The sequence below is a fragment of the Lactuca virosa genome, chromosome 9, assembly GCF_052849685.1.
Source record: "Lactuca virosa cultivar CGN04683 chromosome 9, Lactuca_virosa_CGN04683_v6, whole genome shotgun sequence".
Taxonomy (NCBI): domain Eukaryota; kingdom Viridiplantae; phylum Streptophyta; class Magnoliopsida; order Asterales; family Asteraceae; genus Lactuca; species Lactuca virosa.
In genome coordinates this window covers 197,049,346-197,063,307 of record NC_136434.1, presented here as the reverse complement: position 1 = coordinate 197,063,307, position 13,962 = coordinate 197,049,346, and the positions used below count along the sequence as shown (strand labels likewise).

The 13,962-nt window shown below is 30.5% G+C and overlaps 1 pseudogene; it reads left to right on the top strand.

Moving 5' to 3' along the window:
* Window positions 1-4,883: 4,883 nt before the first annotated feature.
* LOC145140172 (SKP1-like protein 11 pseudogene) lies at window positions 4,884-5,321 on the top strand (annotated as a pseudogene).
* Window positions 5,322-13,962: the final 8,641 nt, after the last annotated feature.

Genomic DNA, 13,962 nt, shown 5'->3' with positions numbered 1-13,962 from the left:
ATGGAGGAGGTTGGAGGCTATTCGACGGAGGTGAGTCGTCGGAGGATGGATCGTAGGTTTGAGCGAGAGAGGAAAACAGGTAGGATGGAGAGAGAGATGAAAATTTAATTTATCAGATATTAGATTTAATAAATCATTTAATTATACTTTTATTCCTATAATACCCCTAACTGAATTAATTAAGATACCCCTCCTTCTTTTTTTGTCTACTTATTTACAAAAACGCCACCTTGCATCTCGACCCTTCCTTTTTTTGATCCAACGTTCCACCTTTAGTTCTCGGGTTCTCGGGAAACTATGAGTTCTCAAATGATCCTTCCTCTATATATAGGGGTGAGATCTGTTGAGAACTCATAGTTTCCCGAGAACCTGAGAACTAAAGGTGGAGCGTTAGATCAAAATTAACTCATTAAGGACATGATCGTCATCTTATCAATCTCATTTAATGTTTATTTGTTTTTGTTATTGGAAATATTAATAAAAAGTTATAAAAATTAGCATAATATATAAAATTTCGTTTTTTTTTAAATGGAGATTTTTTTTTTCAGAAAACATGAATTTTTTAAAAAAAATGGAAAAAATATTTTTTTTAAAAATTGCAATTTTTTAAAAAACTGCATTTTTTTCAAAAAAAACTGCAATTTTTTTTTGAAAAAACTGCAATTTAAAAAAAACTGTATTTTTTTTAAAAAACTATATTTTTTTAAAAAAAAAACTGCAATTATTTTAACAGAAACTGTATTTAAATAAAAAACTGCAATTTTTTTTAAAATGCATGTTTTTAAAAATTTAAATTTTTAAAAATCAATAAATTAAATAGAAAAAAGTAGAATATTTAAAAAAAAAAGCTGTAATTTTTTTAACAAAAAAAAATCAATGTTTTAGGTGCATATATGCATATTTTTTCAAATGCATATATGCATATTTCTTATACTATAATATTCGTAAGTAAATCATAAAAAATCTCATTTTTATTAATCAATCTATAAACATAATACTACAAGTATTTTATTCAATACAAAATAAAATATAAAAAAAAAACTACAAAGATTCACAGTGTTTACATTTCTTCATATCAAAATTTCCATATTTTTTTCAATTTATCACCTTTCACCTCTTCAATAGTTTCCACAAATTCTTCAAAATCTACAAGAAAATTAAAAAAAAAAATTGATTAATGCAAGAACACTCACAAAAATGCACATGTATATATCATGTAAGATTCATATGTGAATTACATGTGATTTACATGTGAATCACATGTAATTCATATGTGAATTACATGTTATTTACATGTGAATCACATGTAATTCTTATGTGATCTACATGTGAATCACATGTAATTCATATATGAATCACTTGTGATTCATATGTAAATCATATAGGATTCACTTGTGATTTACATGTGAACTAAATGTGATTTTATATGTGAATTACATGTGATTCATATGTGAATCACTTGTGATTTATATGTGAATCACTTGTGATTTATATGTGATTTACTTGTGATTCAAATGTGAATCACTTGTGATTCAAATGTGAATGACTTGTGATTTACATGTGAATCACATGTGATTTACATGTGAATCACATGTCATTCATATGTGAATTACATGTTATTTATATGTGAATCACATGTAATTCATATGTGATTCACTTATGATTTACATGTGAATCACATGTGATCCATATGTGAATTATATGTGATTTTTTTCTATAACGATATGAGATTTGTTGAATTCTAAAACACAAATTCCAAAACAGAATACTAAAGAAGCAAATGGTGATTATTAGTGCACTATATAATTAGTTTATGTCCAAAAAATAATATAAATATTAGAATGTTTGTAAAGATTATGCATTTTTTTAAATAAAAAGATTATAATAATAATATTCATGTACCTTTTGTTCTACTATCTTTGATTGTTGTTCACTCTTGGCTCATATACAAACCTAAATGGGAAATAACAAGATACTTTGAATACAATGATATTTGCTTGATAATAAAATATAAATTTAGAATAAAAACTTACCATTTTCCTAGAAGAAAAGATTAGTGCTGTAATTTTGAGTTCCCTTATCCTCATAATAACAAAAGCAAAACGTTTGATGGAGTACATACACAAATAATAATAAGTGAATGCCTTTTAACTGGAGAAAAAACTGAAAAAGGGATCAAATTTTATAATTATATCTTCACCTGATAAAAACATTAATAAGTAAAGCATCCAAAAGGAGCAACCTTTGTAATGGAGTAAAATCAAGAGCAAATGTTGTGTTTCTATTGTTTGATCTCATTTGTCTGAATAGGTATTTCAATTTCAACTTTCAAACCTCTGTGTTCTTCTTCCTTCTGTTAAATTATTAACTTTTGTCCATGTTTGTGACTGAAGGAGAAAAGACTTCCAGTTTTTTCTTAAATGTCTTGCACAAGGAAGGTATAGTGAGCTCAATGCACATTTCGCTACTCTTTCTTCAGAGTTGTTCACCAGAGCAAAAACCTTTGGTTGTTGTGCTCCTGTTACACCTGGACCCAATGGTATGCTTTGTTTGTTGTTTAACCTATTTGCTTCTTTTAAGAGGATACTAAAATTAGTTGAACATATGTGCAAACTGACAAGTAGATCAACAAGATGATAAATTCACCTCAATGTATGCGGAATTTATGGCTCTTTGTGCTTCCTCTACAACAGTATCAAAACCAAATGTCTTATCCATCAACAAAATATCATTATCTATAAAGCCAACTACATCCACCTTTAACCCTCGTTTAATCAACTAAACATAACAAACAGTTTAAATAAGACACAAGCATAAGTGTGTATCGAATTCAAATGATAAAAGCATAATACTAGAGTAATCTCACACGAACATAAGTGGAACCTGATAAATAAACATGATGAAGAGCCTGAAATGAGTGTTCCTGATCCTCACTTTCACAATTTTGAGTCAGATCGGATGGAAAATTCATTTCAAGATTACCAGGTGTGGTTTACATATTATGATGATGGCATGCCACGTTATATGCATTGATTCATAAACTACTCTCAAGGAAACCACTTCAGATGAAAATCAGTTGGCTCAACTCAAAAACAAGTGCTGAATGTGGGAAAATAATCAATCGTAGAAACTTTACAAAAAAATCGGATTACGAACACAGAAATACCTAGCGTTGCGTGTATGTTCAATCGCTTCTACTATCCCCAACGGTGAAGAAGAAAGCATCAGAGAAGAATAGCACATAAAGCCACCTGGCGGAGCCATCTGATGGTGGCGGCAACGACGCCATCGTCCGACGCTGCTGGAGATCGTTTTTAGTATGACGTGACGAAGAGTAATTCGTCGATCCACCACCGAATGATTTACATTAATCCGCATTTTCACCTCTTTCTTGAACTAACGGAGCATCACTTCGTCTGTTAATTCTGCATCCGAGTTGAACAAAGTTTTGTAAGAAGGTTTCGAGATGAGATTCGTATAGCTGCGTGAAAGATCAGCGAAAACCCTAACGATGGCATGGGAAAGGTGAGGAGTATAACGATGACATCCATTATCAAGGACGATCGAGATGGAATGATCGGAATGTCACTGGTCTGTTAATCCATAAGACAATATCGAAATGTTGATTCTTTAATTCCTCGTCGCAAATCTGTAGATTATGGAACACAGATGGTCTGATGAGATATAGTCGAAAGTTGGATGAACAGGAGAGAGACGAGTTGAAGGGGAAAGAGAATAAGGAAAGGGTTTGACCAAATAAGTTCTTATCCCTGAAATGCCCTCCGATTAACTTAAATCAGATGCCCCCGTGTTTCTTTTTTTAAAGTTTTTACAATAATGCCACAAATCATCTTAACCTTCTATTATTTTGATCTAACGGTCCTTATTTGGTTCTCGGGTTATCGGGAAACTATAAGTTCTCAAATATATATATATATATATATATATATATATATATATATATATATATATATATATATATATATATATATATATATAGAGAGAGAGAGAGAGAGAGAGAGAGAAAGATTACAAAACTTTTTTTTAAATTTTGGAAAACAAAAAAACCCTAAAAAACCCTAAAAATCATAAAAATGCATAAAACAAATACTTAGAGATTACAAAACTTTTTTTTTAATTTTTTATAAAAAAATCGCAGGTTTTTTAATAAATTCGCTGAAAAAAAAAATAAAAAAGCAAAATTTTTTTTTAAAAAAAAAAATCAGCGAATTTATATAAAAACATGCGATTTTTTCATAAAAAATTCAAAAAAAAGTTTTGTGATCTCTAAGTATTTTTTTATGCATTTTTATGATTTTTAGGGTTTTTTTTATGGTTTTTTGTTTTTCCATAGAACCTATATATATATATATATATATATATATATATATATATATATATATATATATATATATATATATATATATATATATATATATATATATATATATATATATTGTTTGCACATTCTTATTTTTATTCGGTTAGCATATGAATTTTCCTAAGTTTCATTAGGCAAATCCAAAAAAAACTGGATGTGATTATTAATCATCTTATCAAAGAACCCTTACATATTTTTTCAAATAAAAATCTACGAAATCCATGTATTATTTTTTCAAATAATTACCAAAATTAATATTTCAATCTAATATATAAGATTGATTAATATATTATCTATTTCAAAACGATAATCACATAATTTAGTAAAGGATTTGGCTTTCCTAAAAAAATAATAAATAAATTCACGAACGATTGAAATTAGCGTTGGGCATGGATACCAAATCCTCTTCTACTATACTCCTATAAATAAACCCTAGTTAAACCCTTTTTCTCCTATCAGTTCATCTTCTCCATAATTAAATCAAACCCTAATTCCATTCACCATGTCTTCGAGCACAATCCTTACCCTGAGGTCAAAGGATAATCACCTCTTCACCATCGAACAGGCAGCTGCAATCAAATCCATCACAATAAAAAATATGTTGGACGAAGGCTGTTCATCGGATGTGATCCCTATCCCTAACCTCGATTCTAAAATCCTAGCGCTAGTCGTTGAATTCCTCAAGGCCGAGAATCATGATCTGAAAGCTTTTATTGAAGAACAACAGATTTCGACGCTAATTGATCTCGTTAATGCTGCTAATTATCTTGACATCAAAGACATGTTGGATACTGTTTGTCAGAAAATAGCGGACATGATTAAGGACAAAGATGTGGACGAAATTCGAGAGATTTTCCACATTGTGAACGATTTCACACCCGAGGAAGAGAAAGCTATTCGTGATGAATATGCATGGGCTTACGAAAAAAACGAAAAATAGGTTCTTCTTGTTGCTTTCAGTTAGGGTTTATTTGAATAATTCTGTGATTCCGTTTGAGAGTTTTGATAACTAGTTATTTTATGATTGAAAGATGAAACTACCATTGGTTTAAAGTAACTTTTCACTTTTATTGTTTCCTCCCATTAATTAGTATTACTATTGATGATCCTGTGACGTATTTAATGTATTACATATGGGTGTTTGTTTGTTTGAATGGAATCATAGATGGATTTGATAGGATTGATTTCGGTTTTCAAATTATAGTTTTTAAATTATGGGTCTGAACAATTCAAGTTAAATACAAATCCGATCAGAACAAATAGAATTATCTCATAGAATTACAATTGGAATGATTTGTTTTTATTATTTGTATATTAGTCACAACTTTATATAAATAAATAATAATTTGTTTTGTTTTAAATTAAAATTTAAAAACAAATATTAAAAAAGATATACTTTTCGTTTTGTTCACATCTCGATAATTTTTTTTTTACACATTTAAGTAACGAACTTGTTGGATACGTTCAAGTTACTTCCAACAAATATGTTACCTAGATGTATATAAAAAAATAAAGTTATCCAAATGTCAACCAAAGAAAAAAGTATTTACTAATTTACTATGATAATTCAATTTTCATTTTTTTTATTTTACTTTTTAATTTTGATTTGGTATAAAATTTAATATAAATGATAATTATTTTTAAAACACATCATTTTAGTAAATATCTTTTTTAAAATATACTATTTTGGTTAAATAAAAAATAATAAAAAAAATAACTTTAGATTTGACGGAGAGAAAACACAACATAATTTTATAGAATTTTATTGTTTAAGATATTAAATATAAAAATAAAAATTTACTAGAAACTAAAAGTATAAGAATGGAGACCAATAATATGAAGAAAAACTTCATATCAATGAAGTTTGCTCCATACATGTATTAAAAATCAACATCGATAAAATTGTTATATATATATATATATATATATATATATATATATATATATATATATATATATATATATATATATACACTAGCCGTTTACCCGCGCTAAGCGCCGGGTGCAAATATTTTATTTAGAAATTAGTTTGTAGAGACGATTAGTTCTTTTGCGCAAACAGTTTACTATATATAAACAATTATTAATATGAGTCATACTAATATAAACGAAATCAATAAGAATTAAAAATGAAAAGTTAAGATTTTCTACAAATATACATGAACACATGATTAATTTTGCATCATCAAGCGGCACAAAATATGAAATGTGCGACGACGACAAATAGTTTTTTTTTTGTTGATTTGTTTACAATGACGATTTGTTTTCTTTCGACGTGTTATTTTGAGATAAAAATAAAAAACACACTCCTAAAATGGATTTTTAAAGAAATATGTCTTGGATCATTATATTCAAGTATTTAACTACTAAATTGTTATTTGTTTTCAAAATCACCATGAAGTGCATCTCATTCATATAATAACAATTTTATATATGTTGTTGACTGAACTAATTAAAATCATAATTCAATTATAGCTTTAAAAGATATTATAAGTGATTTAATAATTCTAATAATAATTTTCCTTGAATTTTCATTAATCACTAAATAAGGAACCTTGGCGGTTGTCATTTTTGTTTACAAAGCCAAAAGACCTGCACCAAAACTTCCATACAAATCATCCATCAATAATTTAACATAACAATCATATCCACCAAGATGAGACCAAAATTTATATATTTTACTTATTCTTTTTAACAAATGAAGATAACATAAAGGACTGAATTTGTAAAAGATAATATAAATTCCATACATAAAAAGGGAATATATCAAAAGCAAAATCAGGCCAAAATCCTTAAAATAATTCAACATTCATACTGCATACACCATAACATGTATATTGAATTAACAATGTATTTCCAACTATAATGTAATCGTAAGAATGTAATAAAGTTTTGACAACCAAAGAGAATTGTTTCAATGTTTGTATCGCATTTATGGCAACATTGCATTAATCCCACGTATTAAGCTAGCTAATTCATAACACAAAACTTAGTCCATAATTCTAAAATTTAATATTTTTCAGTAAATTACAGAATTGGCCCTTGTGGGATTTATGTTAAATGTTATGATTTTTTCTAAAACAATTATTTGTTGCATCGAAACATAAGGATTAAATCAAAAAAATTACATATCAAAAAGATTGTTTTTGTAATTTACTTGTCCTTTTTCTAGCAAAATCATGCATAAGCACAAATTACGTCAAAATAATGGGGATTGAATAACCCTGTTGGTCTTTGTTGTTATTATTGTTCTTGGGAAGTATCTTTAGCTCATTTTTGTCAACATACAATTCAAGTGGGAGTGGATACTCCTGCAATATAAACACCAATCAAAAGAATAAGTGTCAAATGAAAGAAACAGGAAATTATTTTCATTGTTCAAGTTATAGCATCCTACTTTCACTTTTTCAAAATAGAGTGTTTCACTTTGAATAATCTACCCAATTATAGCAATGTGAACCGATTACAAAGCACTTACCACTGATATAATTGGATAGACTTATAAAAATATAATGTTTAACTAAGAAAAAGCATGAAAAGTAGAATTCCATAATTGGGTATGTTTTCAAAGTAAAATGGTTTAATAATAATGAAACTGAAAGTACACATGTTGTAATAGAAAGAAAACGGAAATAAAATGTTATAAAACACAGATAAATAAAAGTTCATTACATTTCTTGCAATTAACCTTAAACAATTGGGTTAAAGAAATAAATAAGACCATACTTTCATTCATTTAGTTTATATGGGAGATTCTTCTTAAGTTAGTGATAGGTTAGTATTAAGAAAGAATACCTATGTTAACAGAGAAAAAACTAACATGATTTGAGCTGACCGTCATGACCACATTCCATCAACACAACTGCAAAATTTAAAAACATCGATGAATTAGGGAAATAATATAAGGAGATGGCGTTTTGAAATAATCTTGAATTATCTATTTGTGTTGACCAAATATGTAATCAATCCATGAACACGCCTATATAGAAAACCAAAGAGGAAGAACTTATTGGCAAATGACTCAGCCATTTATGGGAAACTGCTGCCATTGGACTTGGATTTCTGATTTTAGTTGCCCATTCCATTAGACTTTGTTCAATTAGGTAACCTGATTCAAGTCATTAACACCTACACCAATTTGTCTGAATTCAGTTTCTCCAAAACCCGTGTTCACCACCACATAGCATAAATGTTAATAAGAATTACGTTATCATGGCACCATGGTTTGAGTAGTTCCTGCTTAGTTGTTTTAAATTACAATTCAATGTAACTTGCACCTTGTTAAAGAATCATTAAAAAGAAATGCAAAAAAGCCCAAAGTTATGTATTAAACACTGGGAAAAAGTCCATCTATACCCCTATGGCCCTATCTTTATCTTCCTTCTCTGGATAAAAATTTCTAAAAAACCTTGAACTACTTCTTCATCAGAGTTAATCATTGGGAAAAAGATTAATTGAAGCATAAATAAATAAAACCAAGAAATCAAAAAACATTAATTGATTAGATAAACGAATGTGATGTACTTACTTTTAGTAAACCAGATGAGTCACACAGGAAGAGAGCACATAAAGAAATGAAATCCTGAAACCGAAAAAATAGAGCTAACAGTTACCTTAATTTTTACATTACATTTTGAGATATGGGTGCCTTGTTGAAGAAAGCAGTATCAATTTATCAAATACAGCCCTCCTTTTCCATAAATCTCAAGTAGCAAACAAAAACCCCTAATTTATGCAACCAGATGAAATCGAGACAGCGATAGAGGAGAATTACAGATTTACCTTTTTGCATTCATGATGAAATCAGAAGAGCACACATCAGGCATCTTCCATAATGGCGGAGGACAAAGCTGGAGTGTGTCACTTGGCGCAGTGGCAGGGCGGTGCTAGAGTGTGTGTTGCTAATTTGGAGGGGGCCTGTATTTTCTGGGTTAGTGTTTCTAGGTCAAAAAATGGTGCCTGAGGTTAAAACATCGAAAATAGAAATTAAGGTCAGATGATGAGAGAACAGGAAAATATGCTAGATGTCGTTGGTTGTTAGGGAGAGATGGCGGTGGTGGGGAGAGATGGCGGTGGTGAATGGTGGTGAGATGAAATGTGACGGTGATGAAGGTGATTTGTTTGATGGTAGTGAAGGTTATGTGACGCCATAGTTTACTGTTGGTGGGTTGCGATGTTTGATATAAGGGTTTCTAAAGGAAAGATGCGAGAGAAGAGAAAGGCGGAGGCGGAGGCGTTTAACAATGACGGTGATGGTTGCTCCTTAATTTAAAGAGATAAGGTACCGAAATTCGGGTATTGACCGATTCAATTAATACTACAAATGAGGGAATACAGGTAAATCTTTTGACCAATTCATGTTGTAGATAGCTTTTGACAAATTCATGTTGCATATAAGTTTGACCGGATAAGATTTAGTATCTTTGCATCCATAAAGTCATTGTACATGATGCATTAAGGCTTGTACCTCTTAAAATTCAGCAAAACATGCTAAATGCTTATTAAGGTATATATATATATATATATATATATATATATATATATATATATATATATATATATATATATATATATATATATATATATAGGTTTAGGTTCATTTGATACTATATTAATTTTATGAGACCGTTAGACGTAATCTAAAAGTAATTTTAAAATGCAAAATAAAAAGAAAAATTTGAAAATTTATTATCTTCGTCATTTTCTTTACCTAAAAAAATAAAAATAATTTACCGTAATTTTTTTAATACATGAAATATTCTAATAGAATATTACACTGTAATATTCCAATGTGATTTTTAGAATGTTGGAATATTCTAGTATTCTAATAGATTTGTTAGATATGTAAAATATTCTAATATTCTACTAAAATATTTCATAGATATTTAGAAAAAAAACGGTAATTTTTTTATTTTTTTATTTTATTTTTATTTTTTTGGATAAAAAAAGGGACGGAAATAATATTTAAATAAATTTCGAAAATTTTCAATTATTTTGCATTTTTAAAAATGGTTTTTTATCTACAAAATGAGTGGTTAGGATTACGTCTCTTCGTCTCTCAAAATATAGTGGTCTCACATTAACCTAACCTTATATATATATATATATATATATATATATATATATATATATATATATATATATATATATATATATATATATATATATATATATATATATAGGTTCCGTTGAAATTAAAAATAAAATATAGATCTTGAGATTCAACCTCAGCCACATATTTCATATATGTCGCACTAACCCTCCGGCGTACCGGCGCGGTAGGCATGTTATAATCATATATGATTATATAGCGTCGTCCGTTCCTTTCTCCTTCGCCACCATCCCCACCAATACAACCGCCACCACCACTACCACCACCTCTGACACCATCCGACCCCACTATTGTCATCTTCGTTACTTATATCACCGCCACCTCTGCCATCACCACCTCTTCTGCTACCAACTGTCATAATCATATATGATTACTCAATCTGTGAACAGAGATATATGTATAATCATTTATGATTAGGCATACCCCACTGTTGTCGGTACGCTGGAGCGTTAGAGCGGCAAATGAGAATTATGTGGCTGAGATTGAATCTCAAGATCTCTCATTTTTTTTAATCTAAAGTGAACCATCCCTTATATATATATATATATATATATATATATATATATATATATATATATATATATATATATATATATATATATATATATATATATATATATATTGTTGGGTCAAAAATATGGTTTATACTTTGCTTTTCTAGGAAAATGTAATTTTATGTCTAGGACCGTAAACAGCTCAGTGTTTACGGCCGTAAACAGGTTTACGACCGTAAACCCTGTTTACGGCCCAATGGGTGTTTACGGCCGTAAACCCATTTACGACCGTAAACCCATTTACGGCCCATGTTCACCAAGCCCATGTTTCTTATGTATAAATATAGGTGTAAGGGGTGAGGAGTATAGTGATGAACACATAGAATAGAGGAGCTTAAGTGTGTGCATTTGAAGGTGTTCTAGAGAGAGAGAAAAGAGAGTGTGTGTTAGTGTGTGTGAATCTTGTATTCGGATCTTCATTCATATCAATACATACAAGATTCATCATCTTGTTCTTCTCCTTCTCTTCTATTTGTTCTGAGATTACGCGTGCTGTTCTCAGACCTTCTGGATGCAAATTTAATCGGTGACTTACGGTTTGAGTTTTCCTCTCTATACTCCTGAGTTTTTCTTAAGCTGATTCGCTTTAAAGACTAATTTTTGTTTTAGGATAGTTTAAATTTGTGCATTTACTTTCGTTTCTCTCCTATGCACAAATTTAGGGGGAGAAATAAAAACAAAACAAAAATTTTAAAATTTTAAAAAATCCAAAAACATTAGAAAATCAAAAAATCAAAAATAAAATATGTTGGTTATGGAATGTGCTTGAGGGAGATGTTTTGGGAAGTGATATTATCAAGTGATAACAGGCAATCTGAGTCTGCGTAACGTACCCAAAGTTGAAGGGTCTATGCTCTGGGTTTGATGCGTTGGTAGGCACGAAAGATTCTAAATGGACATGACTAGGCAGAGTTGAACTTAAGGAATTCATAGACTTGACAAATCTTGACCTAGTTAGATCCGTTTAGCCTGACAATACGACGCTTGGATAGGTTGAGCAGGGAGATATATATGGGAATCTACTGGTCACATTAAAGAACCTGTACTTGGAACTGTGGATTAACTTTTCCTCGATGTGCGGATTCTGTCCTTAATTATGGTATTGATGGGGTGACTGGTGAATTCCGATGAATTAGGTCTGTAGAAAATTGTTTTCTTTCTCTATCTGTCTGTTAGTCATATGTTACCTCCTCTGCGTGACTCAAAATCCGACCTGGACTGTAACATATGCAATTCTATTTCTCTGCATCTTCTATCTATGCAATTCTTTCTATCTGTTAGCCATATACTGTCTCCTTTGCGTGACTCACAATCCGACCTGGTACACAGTATATGCACCATTCTACTTCTCAATCCCTCTAAAACTTCAGTTAGTCATATGTTCCACCCTCTGCGTGATTGGAAGCGATCCGACCTAGGTGTATAGCATATGCATTCTAAATCTATATTCTCTCTTAATGATTGTCTGCTCACCCGATGTAAGGAGTATTCTGGAAGTCCTTGATTACTGGAGCATATCAGGAAGCAGGAAACATGTTCCAGTACAATTAAAATTGAACACTCGCAGATTGTCTATAGATCTCGCTGCTAAATTTAGGTGGACAGCAATATCTTTGGTCGTCGTCAGCTGAATGGTCCTTAAGGAATATTATCTAGGAACTTAGGATCACATTGTCTTGTCACTTATAGTATGTCCTAATTTTGTCACAATCTCTCGTGTTTAAGTGGGCCACAATATCGGCGATTGACCAGATCTATTCATGAAGGGAGATGTACTGATAAACGGATAAAGGCTGTCTAAAAACTTTGATCCCAAATCACTCTTAAAGTTAGATATCATTTTTATTTTTGTTAAATTTGTTCATAGTTTTCTTCTAATTTAAATATTAGGGGAGAATTAAAAGTTTTAAAAACCAAACAAAAATTAGAAAATAAAAAAAATCCAAAAAATAGTGTTATTTCTGTTTTATTTCTTTTTCAGAAAATATGAAAAATCCAAAAATATTGTGTGCTAAATTTTTCTTTTAGTTTTGTTTTGTCTTGAATAGTGAATTCAGGTGAAGATGAAACTCATGGAAGTTTTTGTCGAAGATTTCTGAGCCAAGGCTTCATCCGTGATCATCGAAGAATTCTCATTCGAAGGAGCAAGAAATGAAGATTATTCTTTCGACATTCAATCTTTCAACCCCAGAAGCAAGGTGAAGCTGCAATTGAAGATTATGTGACGGATTGCATTGAAGCCTCCTCAATCAGTCTGCTGCTATCTTGTACCTGCTGAAGTGATCCAGAAGATTAGTTCTCTCTGATGTTCTCTCTGAAGATTCTCAAACTGAAAACATTATCTTTCAAGAATCAGTACAAAAAGTCTCCTCACCCAATGTGCGTTCAATGTCAAATTCTGAAGAAAAGCCCAACTGCTCAAGATGAAGTCATTCATTGAAGATTCATCAAGTTCATCTTGAAGTTGTGAAGAATTTGAAGATTAAAGTTGAAGCCAAAGCTCCCAAATGAAGATTAACAATAAAAGCCAGCTACTTTTTCGGGGGAGCTTGTTGGGTCATTTAAGAAAAGAAAAGAAAGCTATAAACCAAGGGGGAGATTGTTGGGTCAAAAATATGGTTTATACTTTGCTTTTCTAGGAAAATGTAATTTTATGTCTAGGACCGTAAACAGCTCAGTGTTTACGGCCGTAAACAGGTTTACGACCGTAAACCCTATTTACGGCCCAATGGGTGTTTACGGTCGTAAACCCATTTACGACCGTAAACCCATTTACGGCCCATGTTCACCAAGCCCATGTTTCTTATGTATAAATATAGGTGTAAAGGGTGAGGAGTAGAGTGATGAACACATAGAATAGAGGAGCTTAAGTGTGTGCATTTGAAGGTGTTCTAGAGAGAGAGAAAAGAGAGTGT